This window comes from Acomys russatus, chromosome 18 (genome assembly GCF_903995435.1).
Source record: "Acomys russatus chromosome 18, mAcoRus1.1, whole genome shotgun sequence".
NCBI classification, from domain to species: Eukaryota; Metazoa; Chordata; class Mammalia; order Rodentia; family Muridae; genus Acomys; species Acomys russatus.
Genome location: NC_067154.1, coordinates 53,643,004 through 53,656,196, shown reverse-complemented (window position 1 = coordinate 53,656,196; position 13,193 = coordinate 53,643,004). Strand labels below are relative to the sequence as shown.

The following is a 13,193-nucleotide window of genomic DNA, read 5'->3' as shown; positions in this document are numbered from 1 at the left end:
GAATTTATATATATAGAAAAACTCCTTTCTAGGAATTTATATGAAGTTTACTGAAAGTCTCCTCTCTCTTAAATGTATTTATCTTTATATTGACTTAGAGTTTTTAAGAGAATATGAAAAGACATGATATGTGAGGGACATATTACCCTTAACCTTTATATTTTAATCCCCACAGAATATATTTTTCTTGGTTACTTATATCTGATTGTAAATATTATTGATTTTTTTTTTTGTATCCTTTCCTTCTGAGGGTAAAGACATGCTATATTTTTAGAGTTGGATGTATCTGACATAACCCTTTCCTGTGATAAAAGACAAAATGCTGACAGAAGAAATAATTCTCAATGCAGTGTTCTCATCATGTAAAAAAAAAGTGACTCTGATGGATTTAGTGATGTGGCGTTTGAAAAATCTCTTCAGCAGTGATGTGCTTTATACCATAAGAATTATCCTAATACCAACTTTATTTCTGCTGGGATGAATTAAGAATTCATGACATTGATTCAAGCCATGGATCAAATTATGAACTGGTTATCAAATGACTCAATATTTCTCCGACCAAGACATTTTAGGCCATATTTTTCATCCTCTGGGGTACAGAAAAATAGTTACTAAAATGTAACTATATTAAAAATGAGAATTCATGGGCAAGAGGCCACATGAAAGGGCTTAAATATTTTATGCTTAGTATTTAAGCATCACATAGTTCGAGATTATTCTCTGTTCTTAGTTTGTCCTTCAGGATATAAGAGATTCTAAGTCTATTGAGTTCTTATTTTGTGACTTTGTAAATCAAGAAAATAGAATAAGCAATACATAAATAATTTAACTGTGTTTTTACTTAAATACATGTTGTTTGCAAATAACAAATGAATGTTAAACAATTTTAGGACAGTAATGTCAAATAAATAGTAAAGTAACAAACTGATCTATTTCTTTGCATTAAGATGATCAAAACTAAATATCAGGAGACAATGCAATGTTGGCTTAAATAGGATGGGATTAGAAGTATAAGTGTTTACTCAAATGGAGAGTGATTGGAAAATGTTTGGAAAAGTTATGTGTAATCCTATGGCTTTGTAACTGGAGTCAAACATAGGCGCAATACAATGATGGTAGTCTGCCTAGGTGAACAGTGGTGTATTACAGACATGGGCTATTAAAAAAAAAAGAAAGCTCCTATGATTGTTGGCCACAAATATCCCAGAGGCTTCCAAAACAAACCAGGCTCCTTCATGTCTTTCTGTTTGCCCATCAGAACTGGTTCATAAGACTGTGGTTGAGCATAGCACATACCTTGGTTGTCAGGCAGAAACTACAGGTGAAGCTGATATAGAAACTGTGTCCTTGCTATCTGGGTCCGACTGTGTCAGAAGCCAATATTGAGTGCTGAGTAAGAAGGTATCAGTAGTTTTAACCATCTCATTCTCATGTGAACTATAGTGTCACCCTCTCAGGCATAATGTCCCTCCTGATGATGGTTATTCTTTACAGAACAAGTTTAGGAAATTTTATTGAACAATTTTGGATTCATTCATAGATTTGTCCTCATGTTTAAAAAATGTCTTCTTTCAGAAGTTTTCTTTTATTCTGCTTTTCCTTTTGTGAATGATGTTTTCGGCTAAGAAATTGTAATCCTAAAATTTACACTGTACTCTATAAATAGGTAAAGTTATTTCTTTCAATTCAAAACACAATTAAATTTGAAGAACCAAGCTAAAGGAAGCAAGCAATACTCACTAGGAAGTTAGGAACAATTTGGCAGCTCCTGTTATGTTGTGTTTTGCTGTCTTTATCTTCATGTTACTGGCTTTGCACTTTTTCTCCTTTACCCATGTACAAGAGCTGAACTGGCTTATTTTACATCTTCATGACAGAACCTGGTGAGTGATTATCTTAATCTATCTTGAGGATGATACACATATTGTAGGACTTTGAGCAACTTCACATTTATAAGTTATTGATGCATTTAGTTTGGCCAGAAGTTTTTGATGACAATTCATATTCTATGGTGTGATTATTGTAAGAATCCATTTCTTTTACAGAAATGTGTAGTTTGAACAATAAATATTAAAATTACCTGATAAATATGAGCAAACAAAATGCTAGAGAAAAAAATGTACTAGCCCAACAACTTTCAATATTTGAAGTGAACTGTAACACAGTAGAAAATTCCTAAGCACCTGTAGTAAGTTATGTTTTTAAAATTCTTATTGACTACTTTCTGCTAATTGAATTGATTGACCTATATTTTTATTTGTTGATATCTTAATAAACACCTTGTACGTAAGCCTATACTGCAAGCCATAGAGCAATGAGTGGGCACTCACAAAATCCAGTTTCAGGAGTCTAGTAAATTATAATTTGATTAAGAAGAAATAGCATATCATAGTTTTTTATTTTTCTGATGCCATTGTCATTCATTATGATTAGGATACAAAATGATCTTATTTGACTTTAAAATGAGGCAGCTTATTAAACCAGGGAATAAGAAAAAGTAAATGTTGATGAAAGATTTTATTAATGGGAATATAAAATAAGAAAATAAAACTTTTATAACAACAGCATTTAAAAATATTTCAGTGAGGTACTTTTTAAGATTTGACAAGAATGCTGCTTCAATTATCTATCATGTAACTAAAAATCACTCATACTAATTTAATTTCCAGGCATAATTGCCATTCTTTCTCCTGTAAGAGACACTGTGGTTACAGCTCCAAGTGCCTAGGAATTGTTCCAGTGTGCAGCTATGCCCTGAAAGGCTGCTGAAAAGGATCAGTAGCTACAACTTTATTTAACAATCCTAAATGTGAAGTAACAGAAGAGAAACAGAATAAAATATTGAAGACAGATCCTGTTTCTTGAGGGAATTAGCTACATTGAACTGCTGAAAACAATGGTGAAAGGGTCTAAAGGGCACTAAATAACAAGGAATAATTATAGATTAAAATTGCCTATGTCATACTAGCGCAATGAATATGCCAGTGGGCAAAATATATAAAATAGAAAAATTACTGCCAAGATGGAATAATAGGTTTTATCACAAATTCCAACTCCTAGAAGAAATTTCTGGCAGATTATAAAAATAAAGTTTAATTTCCTAAACTTACGCTCTGTGCTTGTGGTAGGAAATATGAAATTAAATGTAAAAACAGTGAAATAGGCAACATTGGCTGGTTTCAATGTTTTCTTTAAATTTAGAGAGCTATAGTCTTCCGTAGAAGTATGCTAGTGAAACCTATGCCATACAGCATTGGTAGGCTCATCATTTCTGGGCTATCTAATATCTGGTTCCTGGTCACCTATATAGTGTTGGATATGGGTGAGTGGTTCTTAAAACAAAGCAGATATTGCTTGATTACTCCCACAAGCTTTGTGCCAGCACTACAAGTGCATGCCTTGCAGGCAAGACAGTATTGTACATCAAAGGTTTGCAGCTGGGTTGGGCGTTATATTTCCCTTTTAGTAGTCTACAGAGTAGCTTCCTGTTCTAAAGACCCAAAACTGAAGAGGTGAAGTCTCTAGGCACAGGTCAAGTTCTCCATTTCACTGAAATGTATACATGTTCTTCAGTAATGGTGTTTTTTTGTTGTTGTTGTTTTGTTTTGTTTTTTTGTCTGTTTGTGGAAAGCATCCTATATAGTCCTTACAATAGCCGAAGTTGGTTTGGGATTCCCATGAGACCCCTTTGGCCAACAACTCAATTAGACGTTATACAATTTCAGCACTTAGAGCTTCATTTGGTGACAAGTGATATGCAGTTGGGACTCTGCCTTCCCCATTACTTGGCAATTTCGTTTAGATCTCCTTGAAGCATGTATGTAATTTAGAATTCTTCTACTGTATTAGGTTTCCATACTAAGCATCAAATAACCCTTAATTTTAGATGGATCTTCCTGTATTCCCTTTTGTTCTTTTCCAATCTTGTCCTGGGATTTTTTGATTGGAGGATTTTTAATTACTGCTTCTATTTCACTAGAGGTTATAGGCAAGGTAAATTACTTACCCAATAATGATTTAAACTTGGTATGTTATATGTATCAAGAAACTATCAATGTTTTTTGATTTTGCAGTTTGGTGGAGTGCAGGCTTTTAAAGAATATCCCTATGATTTTTGGATATCCTCAAGGCCTATTATTTTGTCATTTTCATTTTTAAAATTTTGTTAATATGGGTATTCTCTCTCTGCTTTTTAGCTCATCTAAGAGATGGGTTTTCAATCTTACTGATTTACTCAAAGATTAGCTGTCCAGATAGCCAAGGCTACACAGAGAAGCCCTGATTTAAAATACCAATAAAATTATTTGGGTTATCTTGTGTATCCATTTCCATTAAGTACTACAATGTTTTTAATGTCTTAATTTCTGTTTTAGTTTATTTTTTATTCTACATTGACCTGTTCAGTTTCCTTGATGTTGTAGCTTTCTTTTGTTTCTGGTTTTTGTTCGCTTTTTGTTTTGTTTGTTTGCTTGCTTGCTTTTCTTATGTTGATCTTTACCTGTTTTGGTCAGCTCTGATGCTGGGTGTTATTTCAATTTTCTTATATGAGTTGAAACTTGCTTTAGAAAATATGTTCTGATAATAAGTTAGGTCTGTTTGGTTTATAACATGGGTTAGCTCTAGGATTTAGCTGTGTATTTTTGGCTAAGTGAAGTGCCTATTGTTGAGACTGGGTAATAAAACTCCCATTATCAATCAGTTAGTGTAATATTTCTTTTTATGAAATTGTGTGACTCTGTATTTGTGCATACATATCAACAATTGCAATGCCCACTTGGTGGATTTTTTCCTTTGATGATAATTTAGTGTCCTTCCCTATCTCTTCTGATTGGTTTTGCTTTAAAGTCTATCTTGTCAGTTGTTACAATGACTACATCAGGTTGCATGTTAAATCTATTAGCTTAGGATATCTTTTCCTATCCTTTTGCCCTGGGGTAATGCCAATCTTAGATGTTAAGATGAGTTTCTTGGGTGCAGCAGAATGATGGATCCTGTTTTCCATCTTTTCTGTAAGTGTGTCCATCTCTTTTAGGCAATTGAGACTGTTGATACTAAGAGATATCAATGAAGAATGTTTGCTGATTCTTGTTTTATGGTTGTCGTGTGGTGGTGGTGGTGGTGGTGGTGGTGTGTGTATGTGTAATTCAGTATATGAATTAATTGTAATTATTCTATGTTATCAAATAAATTAAAGACTTTTCTTAGTATATACTAGGATGTAGTAGTCAGGCAATTTTAGTTCATTATTACATTTTTTGGTATAGACTTCTTCAATAGTATGAATGACATTTTTAAAATTTTTATTAATATTTACATATAAATTTATATTATTACACACATATATATAATAAACTGCCTACAGCAAGAAGAACCATGAAACCATCGGGAAATTATGTAAATGTTACATCCATAGTGTTTTGGCTATTTGTATTTGGCAACCTTGAAGAAAATATATTTCCTATCTTGGTGAGTCTCAAATAGCAAATGTAAATAAATATCTATCATATTTCATCATTATAAACTTAAAACATCTATCTAGACCTAAAAACATCTTAACTCCTACACATCTAAGCTTCCTTGTAAAGCTAAACAATTTGGTCTTCAGTATCATCAGAGACTTAAGAAGGAATAAACTTGATTACCTGAGTCAGCCAGAAGTGCAGATTAACAGCTTCCAAAATGAGAAAATGACAGAGACAGTTTGCTGTCTGAATAGTCACCCAAAACTCTCTATAATGTTGGAGCATCATCTTCAGACTTCTGGCCCAATATATCCGGGAGAGATATTTGTGAGGCAGGAACTATTATTGAGGATTTGCCTACCTTGTCTTGGCAGAGTTTGGCCATTGACTCTGCCTGCATCCAAGCTTGCCCATTTTTAGGCACAATTCTGTCTGTAGCAGAAACAAAGACATTTTGCCCAGTGGCTAGTTTGCCACATTTGAAACCATCTCTTTAAAGAGGTTCTTTGATGTTTATCTTCTTTTTTAAGGTAGACTGAGTGTTGCCAAGAATTAACCTGTGTTGTTGTCAAAGAATCTTTAAAATAATAAAATCTTCTTTAAATGCCATACTCTGTAAGTCTCTGAAGTTTTGAAGACCTTATCTAAATAAATTGCAGAGATTTGGTAACCAAGAAGAAGCCTTGTCTATGCCTAGACATTCATGTCTCAATCAGTCTCAGAGCTATTTCCATATAGTGGGATTAGCAATATAACTGCTTGTTCTGCAGTTTGAATTCTTCTCACCCCAATTGTAGCACCCTTCCTCATCGACTCCCAAACCACCTCCCTCCTTCATTCCTTCTCCCTCCTTCCCCTAGTCCTCAAAAAAAAGGAGCCCTCCTCCCCTAACATCTGACCTCAGCCTATCTGGTCTCATCTGTAGTACCTGGTGATACCTATTTTTTAACCAAACATTTTTACAGAAGGTTAAGTTTTTGTCTTTCTATACTCCAATAAAAATATTTAAATAAAACATTATTTTTAGAGTTTAACTTAAAATATGAACTTACTGTATCATTAATCTATGTTTTAGATCATAGTGGTGTCTTTAAAGTTATAAATCTTCAATACTTAAAATTAAATAATAGTTTTTCTATATTGTGATGGAATTTTTAATATAATTTTTAAAAAATCTCACTCAGATTATAGATTTTTGGCAGAATAAATAATTACACTAAGTAAGTATGTAACAACTTTATCCACACAAAAATTCAATGGTATGACCATTGGTCTAGAGCAAAGATTTTATTTTATGGTGTCAGATAATTGACAGTGTAGAGATTGATCAATGACACTACTTTAACTAGATATCATGAATATAGTCAACTTCTTGAATTAATGAGAGTCATTATACTGAAATAACTCTAGAAATAATATAAATGTTTATATTGCATGCAGAGTGAGAAACTTTCACTTTTTAAAATAGCAAGGAAATATGAGATATGAAATATAACATAAAAATATGAAAAATGCACCACACAACAGATATTATATTAAGAAGTTTATTTATTGAGCCTGAGGAGATAGGAAGACAGAGTGAGAATCAGGAGACAGAAGCAGAGGAGGGAAACAAGAAAGAAAGAAAGGTAGGTGGGTTTGTCCTTTTATAATTCTGAGTAGGGCTATGCCTAGGAGCAGGTAGACAATGACATCACAGGTTGTTAGGAAGACTGAGGCAGAATCCTAACATACTCATCTGATAATGGCTGTTTGAAAATATCCTTCACTTGGGACATGGATAGATATTTATGTAGTTAGTGAAACATTGCTAATCTTTTCTGTGATTCTTATGGAGACTTATGACAAGTCTATTTTTCATTAGAAATATGGATATGCAAATACATATATATGTGTGATTATGTGTGAATATGGAAAAAAGAAAAACAGAGTTACCTAATACCTTCTAAATTTCACTGCTTTCAGTTATCCCTTGAAAGGAGAAGAAATGCAATTCAGTCTCTCTGTTTCTGGACATTTTCAGTGATAACAATTTTCATCTGTGCTGAATCAGCACAACTATCTCATGTTGTTCAGATATGAGTGAGTTCCTGCATCCTACTTTGAGCAGCATCTTCACATTGTAAATTTCCTTATTCGATATTTTATTTAAGTAAATTATAAGCACTCTGATACTTAATAATTTTTTTGTTTATAACAAAATTTCAGACTGTCTTTTCCAAGGGAGTCTCTAAAAAGGGAGGGGGACTTTTCTGAATGAGATGATTCAGTATGTAGGGCCATCCCTACATATGGTTCCCAGGTAGTTGCAGCAGGATCCTGAAAAGTCACGTTTTGCCAACAACAAAGTAAACAAGAACTATCAAAAGTTTTATCATGAATGGCTCGATTAACATTTGCAAACTGATCTATACTGGCAAATAAATCCTCCACAGCCCTTAGGAGGCTGGAGTGCTGGAAGTCAAATACAGGCTTTAGAGGAGAGGAAGTAGCTTATGCTGATCCTTTGCTTTCCTATAATAGCTGATTTCACAGGATGTTTACTAGGATTGGGTATCTGATGCTGCTAGTGGTTGTGTCTCCTGGGAGACATTCTCAGAATAAGGAATGTTAAATTTATCAGGATGGTGCATCTTTCTTCCCTGGAGAAGTAGAAGTAGCAGAGCTAGGTGCCTACTTAAAATAAGAAATAGCTTTAGTGAAAACCTACAGGGAAAGGTGATCTTTGAGGGCAAAACAATTTTGTTGTTATAGCTTGATTTTTACCTCTGTTCTATATCAAGATGCAAGCTTCAGAAAGGGCAGTTGAAAATCTTCAGCAAGGCTTCATTTTATTTTCCTTAAGAATCAGATATATTATTCTTATTTTAATATTTCAAAAATGTTTCTTAATGAGCTTTATTATTCTGCATGTAAATTTATCCTGATTTCATGTAATATTATGTTTAGATTGCAGCACAAAATAGAAGCACGTTTTATGTAAATATGTAAATATAGAGATCTCTGCAGTATCCATTAAGGTTGAAAGTTGAGAAAACTCAATATAACCTTTGCAATGATAGGATATTTACTAAAGCAAAACTCAAAAGAGAATAGGTGTTTCTCAAGGTGGGGCTTATCATCCAGCCAAAGACTTCAGATCTTATGTCTTTGCTGCATGAACAATTTCAAACGTTCATATCTTCTCTTCTTATAGCATTGAGTGATTTGCTTTATCTGATTATTTATTCCTCATATTTAATTTGAAAAGGAAATTATATACCTTAACTATGTTGTCAGAAGTAAATAACATAATCCATATCAACACTTGGCTCAGTAAACAGCATGTCGTACATGCCCAATAATGGTTACTTATTAAAATTATCTTAGGGTAATGTAGTAAGCTGAAAATTAAGATGTCTATGAAGAAATGAATTAAAGGGCTCTTTTATGTCTACAGCTGAGAAACACCAACTTAGGTGTAGGCAAAGGACCATTGGTATAATGATACAGGTTGGAAAGGCCACTTATTATTTTTGATAAAATGTCATGATCCTCGAGTCACTATTTGCCAATATTAACCCACAATTAATAAATTCAAGGATATCTATGATTCATATTAAAAATGGTGAATGGAATGTTGAATTAGATTGACTTTCACTGATGTCTAAACAATAGTAATGGTAAGCACAGACCTTACTCATCATCATAGAATTTGAGAATCAACATTGAGAAATTATTTTCATGTCAAGAAAAATGACACACAAGATAAGACTTATTAAGTACCAGAACTTCTAACTACTGACAAGCTCAAGCTATGCCCATCATGTTTTTTATTAGTGACAAAGTTACAGATGCCGCTCAGTTACCCAAAAGTAGGTCTGATACAAATGCTATATTTGTCTTAGAAAATATTCAAAGTAAAAATGTATTTGTTATTTGTTCTTGCTATCTAAGCTCATTTATTCGCTGAGTTATTTTAACAGAATTTTTTTCATGAAACTAATAAAAGCCAACTCAGTGGGAGGAAAAGAGTCTCAGATCTTATTATATCATGTTTTGTCCTGTAAATTGTCATCTCCCGGAGACCTGCTCTTTTCTAAAGAAGAAGAAACAGGGTGGGGGTTGAATCAGGGGAAGAGGTGAGTGAGGGTTTTGTTGGGCAGTGGGGAGTGATTACAAACTGTGGCCTGGTCGGGTTGTACAGTAGGAGAGAAGTCTTTCTTTTCAATAAGAATAAAATAAAATATAGGCACTAGCTCATTTAGGAGCATGAAGCAAAAGACTTTTAAACATATACCTAAACATTTATTTTTCTCTTCCTTTTAAAAATTTTTAAGTAATAGAGTTCGTTATCAAAAGACATTGTTAGAATTATATAAGAAATTTATATATACCTGATTTATTTTTCATTACTTTAGTGTTTACTCTCTCACAGAGTATATGTGAATATTAGTGGTAGGGGCTGAATGTTTGGTTACATTAAATATAAGAGTAAATAGCTCAATAACAATGATAAGCAGGCAGACAGAACAGGAAGAGAGGAGTTCAAATGAAGATATCTTTATAACGTAATGTAGTCAAAATGAAAAGCGTGTGGAAAGGAGACAATAATGAGTATGTAAAACTATCACAGATGTCAGAGAGGGCAGAGCATAGCATGCAAAGGGGACAAAGCTGTACATGGTGGTATGAGAGGCTGTTTTTATGTACGAGTCAAAAGTATGAGGTTGGACAAACCTATAGCTTGGTCTGCAAAAATTTTAAATAAATGAAATCCACATTAACTTTGAAAATTCTAATCCTTTATATAATAGAAACATTCTGTTGTTTGGCTGTCTTTTCTCTCAGTTTGCTTGCAATAAAATAGACAATAATGATAAAAAGGTGAAAGTGTTTAAATGTTTATAAAACAATTTGAATGAGAGCTGGGAACAGTGGCCATTGTGGCGATGAAGATTTTATCTGGCCTAGGACAGTCAGAAGTTTTTTGTTTGGTTTGTTTTAAGGATTTTTCTTTGGTATTCCTTCTCTCTCTCCTTTTTTTTTTTTTTTTTTTTTTTTTTTTTGTTGTTGTTGTTGTTGTTGTTGTTGTTGTTGCTCTGACTGGTATTTTATTTCTCCTTTACAAGTTCCACATAATAGACAAAGGGCTTTTTTGATAATATATTGTTATCTTTGCTGGAAATGATCATATAATTATTTTATTTATTTATTTACTTATTTTTATTTTACTTTTTTTAACTAGTCAAGTGCAATAATGAAAAGGGGGGGAGTGTAGAACAGGAGTTCAATCTCATATAATCATTTTAAACAACATAAATGTGTATATACATGAGACTGAGGTTTCCGCAGCCTATAAACACCTCTTAAAGTTTAAAAAGGAAAAGAAGCAATATACTGACAATTCAACTGTAACTCTTAGAAAAACACCAGTTTCCTTACCACACATAAGCGTTCAGAACAGGGACCTCTCATCCAAGACAGCAAGGAGCTCATCCACTGGAAGCCAAGAGCAGTTCACCAAACCAGCGCAGACCCTCCCCTATCCAGCACTCTTCAGAGGACATATTATCCTCATCTCAGGAAGACAGCGGTCACCCCAGGACAGGAGCAGCAAATGTACCCTTCTGTAACATTTCTGCGTGTCTTACACAGCATTTCACATCCCGCACCTCAGGAACTCCATGCAACCACGCCTACCATGCTTTAGGCAGTTCCCTTCATCTAAGAGAGGGAACCAGGTTTTCCTAGTTCATTGTAGGTGCCTGGGGTAACAAAGTATTTCACTAGAAGGGATGTAAGCAATGCTATTTGGTAAGAGTAAGAATAAGGAAAAAGCAGTTAGCGTAAAGAAAAAGTGCGCTCTAGCACACTAAACTCTCAGACCAATCCACAATATACTGCCAAACTGTAATACAATACAGTCAAACACAATGTTCAAATATTCAACTGTTCAAGTATGTGAAGATCATTTTCTCACTGACAAACCAGGCTCTTATTCTGTAGCTACTTTTGTGTAACTTTAAAAACGCTGTCCCTCAGCGAAGTCTGACACTGATCTTGATACTTGTTAGGAAGTTTGACAGGAGACAGTAACAGCTCAACAGTCAGCTTTCAAGGTCTCCTGCCCTCATCTTCAGCATTCATCCGAGGACTGGGCATCGTCTTCGTCCCTCACTTTTCGGTCTCTCCCTGAAGACTCCCCTTCCGGATTGTAGCTCAGCATTTTAATATTCAGTCTCTCTCGGCTAGTTTCTGTGCTGCGAGCTTTGCCTGCATCTCCTCGTAACTCTGCTTCTGCTCTTTCTGCTGGGCCAGCGACTCTCCTATAGAGAGCAGCTGTGCAGGCAGGTGGTGGAGCAGAAAGAGGCGCGCTGCTGTGATGTCATCAAGATGCTGCCTGGCCCTGCGTCGCTGCTCTTCTGAGGAGGCAGGAGACTGACCGCTCTGACAATGACTTGGTGAGTCACTCTGTTGTGTGGGTAACACACTGGTCTTAAACTTATGAGGAGGGGGTTCCTGGCTCACATTTCTAGCACTTCCCTGTAAGGCAGCTTCTTAGGAGTCTCGCTCTGGAGCCCTGGAGTTTTCTTCTGAGGGTTCAGTCTGGTCTGAGATTATGGTCTTTTGCAATTTAGTGGTAAACAGACTGTCAATGGTGCCGGAAGTATCTTCTGCTTGACTTGACACAGGGCGCTGGGCAAGATGTTGGTTTACTTCAGGCGAGGGTGCCCTGGCTTTGCTGCTGGGAGCTGGGCCTGTGCTTACCGGCCAGCCAGCCTCCAAAGTCTCCTCATTGCCTCCATGAGTGAGATGTGCAGGTCCCGGGGTTTCTGAGGTTGCTTTAGAGGATTTAATATCTACACAAGAACATTCAAGAACTAATGACAAAGTATCAAGCATCAGGTCAGAATACTGGGCCTTGTCTATGTCAGTATCAACTCTTGTAGTTGCTTTTTGCCTTAGCTTTCAGTCTACACTAACAGGGTTCAACAGTTCGCTTCTCTCTCCAACCTCTTCACGTTCTGCAATGGTAGCTTTCAGTTTGGCGATGGTGTCTGAGATCTTTTTACCTTTGTAGGGCAAATTGCAAATGAATTTTCTTGCGCAAAAGTATCTCCTGGCGCCTCAACCTCTCCCGCAGCTCCGCCGAACTCTGCCGCCCCAAGTCCTCGGGAGCTGGGGCTTGAAGCCGCGGGGTAGCGAGCACATTGTGGGCAGGCTCCAATGCCAGCGTCAACTTGGGCGCGCGAGTGGGAGGCGCCATTTCCCCGGAAGAGCACCCTACTCATTTTTTAAAAAGATGTATTTATCAGAGACTTGAGAAGGAATAAAATTGATTACCTGAGTATGCCAGGAGTGCAGGTTAGTAGCTTTCCAAATGAGAAGATGATAGAGACAATTTGCTACCTGAATAGTCACCCAGACCTCTCTATCATGTTGGAGCATCTTTTTCAGCCTTCTGGCTCAATACCTCTGACAGACATATTTGCAAGGCAGGAACTATTGAGGACTTGATTACCCTGTCTTGGCAGAGTTTGGCCAGGTAGCTTAGTGTTACAGTGAAGCTTAGTTGTTAATGGGTCAAGATGTTTTTATGTTTAGATAGATGTTTTAAGTTGATAATGACAAGATGTGATGGAGATTGATTTACATTTAGAATTTTTGAAGCATCAAGACAGGAAAGATGTTTTCTTCAAGGCTGTCAAATACAAATAGCCAAAACACTAAGAATGTAACATTTATATA

The 13,193-nt window shown here is 35.5% G+C and overlaps 1 pseudogene; it reads right to left on the bottom strand.

The window, feature by feature from the left end:
• Positions 1–11,580: 11,580 nt before the first annotated feature.
• LOC127202406 (DNA-directed RNA polymerase II subunit GRINL1A-like) lies at positions 11,581–12,656 on the bottom strand (annotated as a pseudogene).
• Positions 12,657–13,193: the final 537 nt, after the last annotated feature.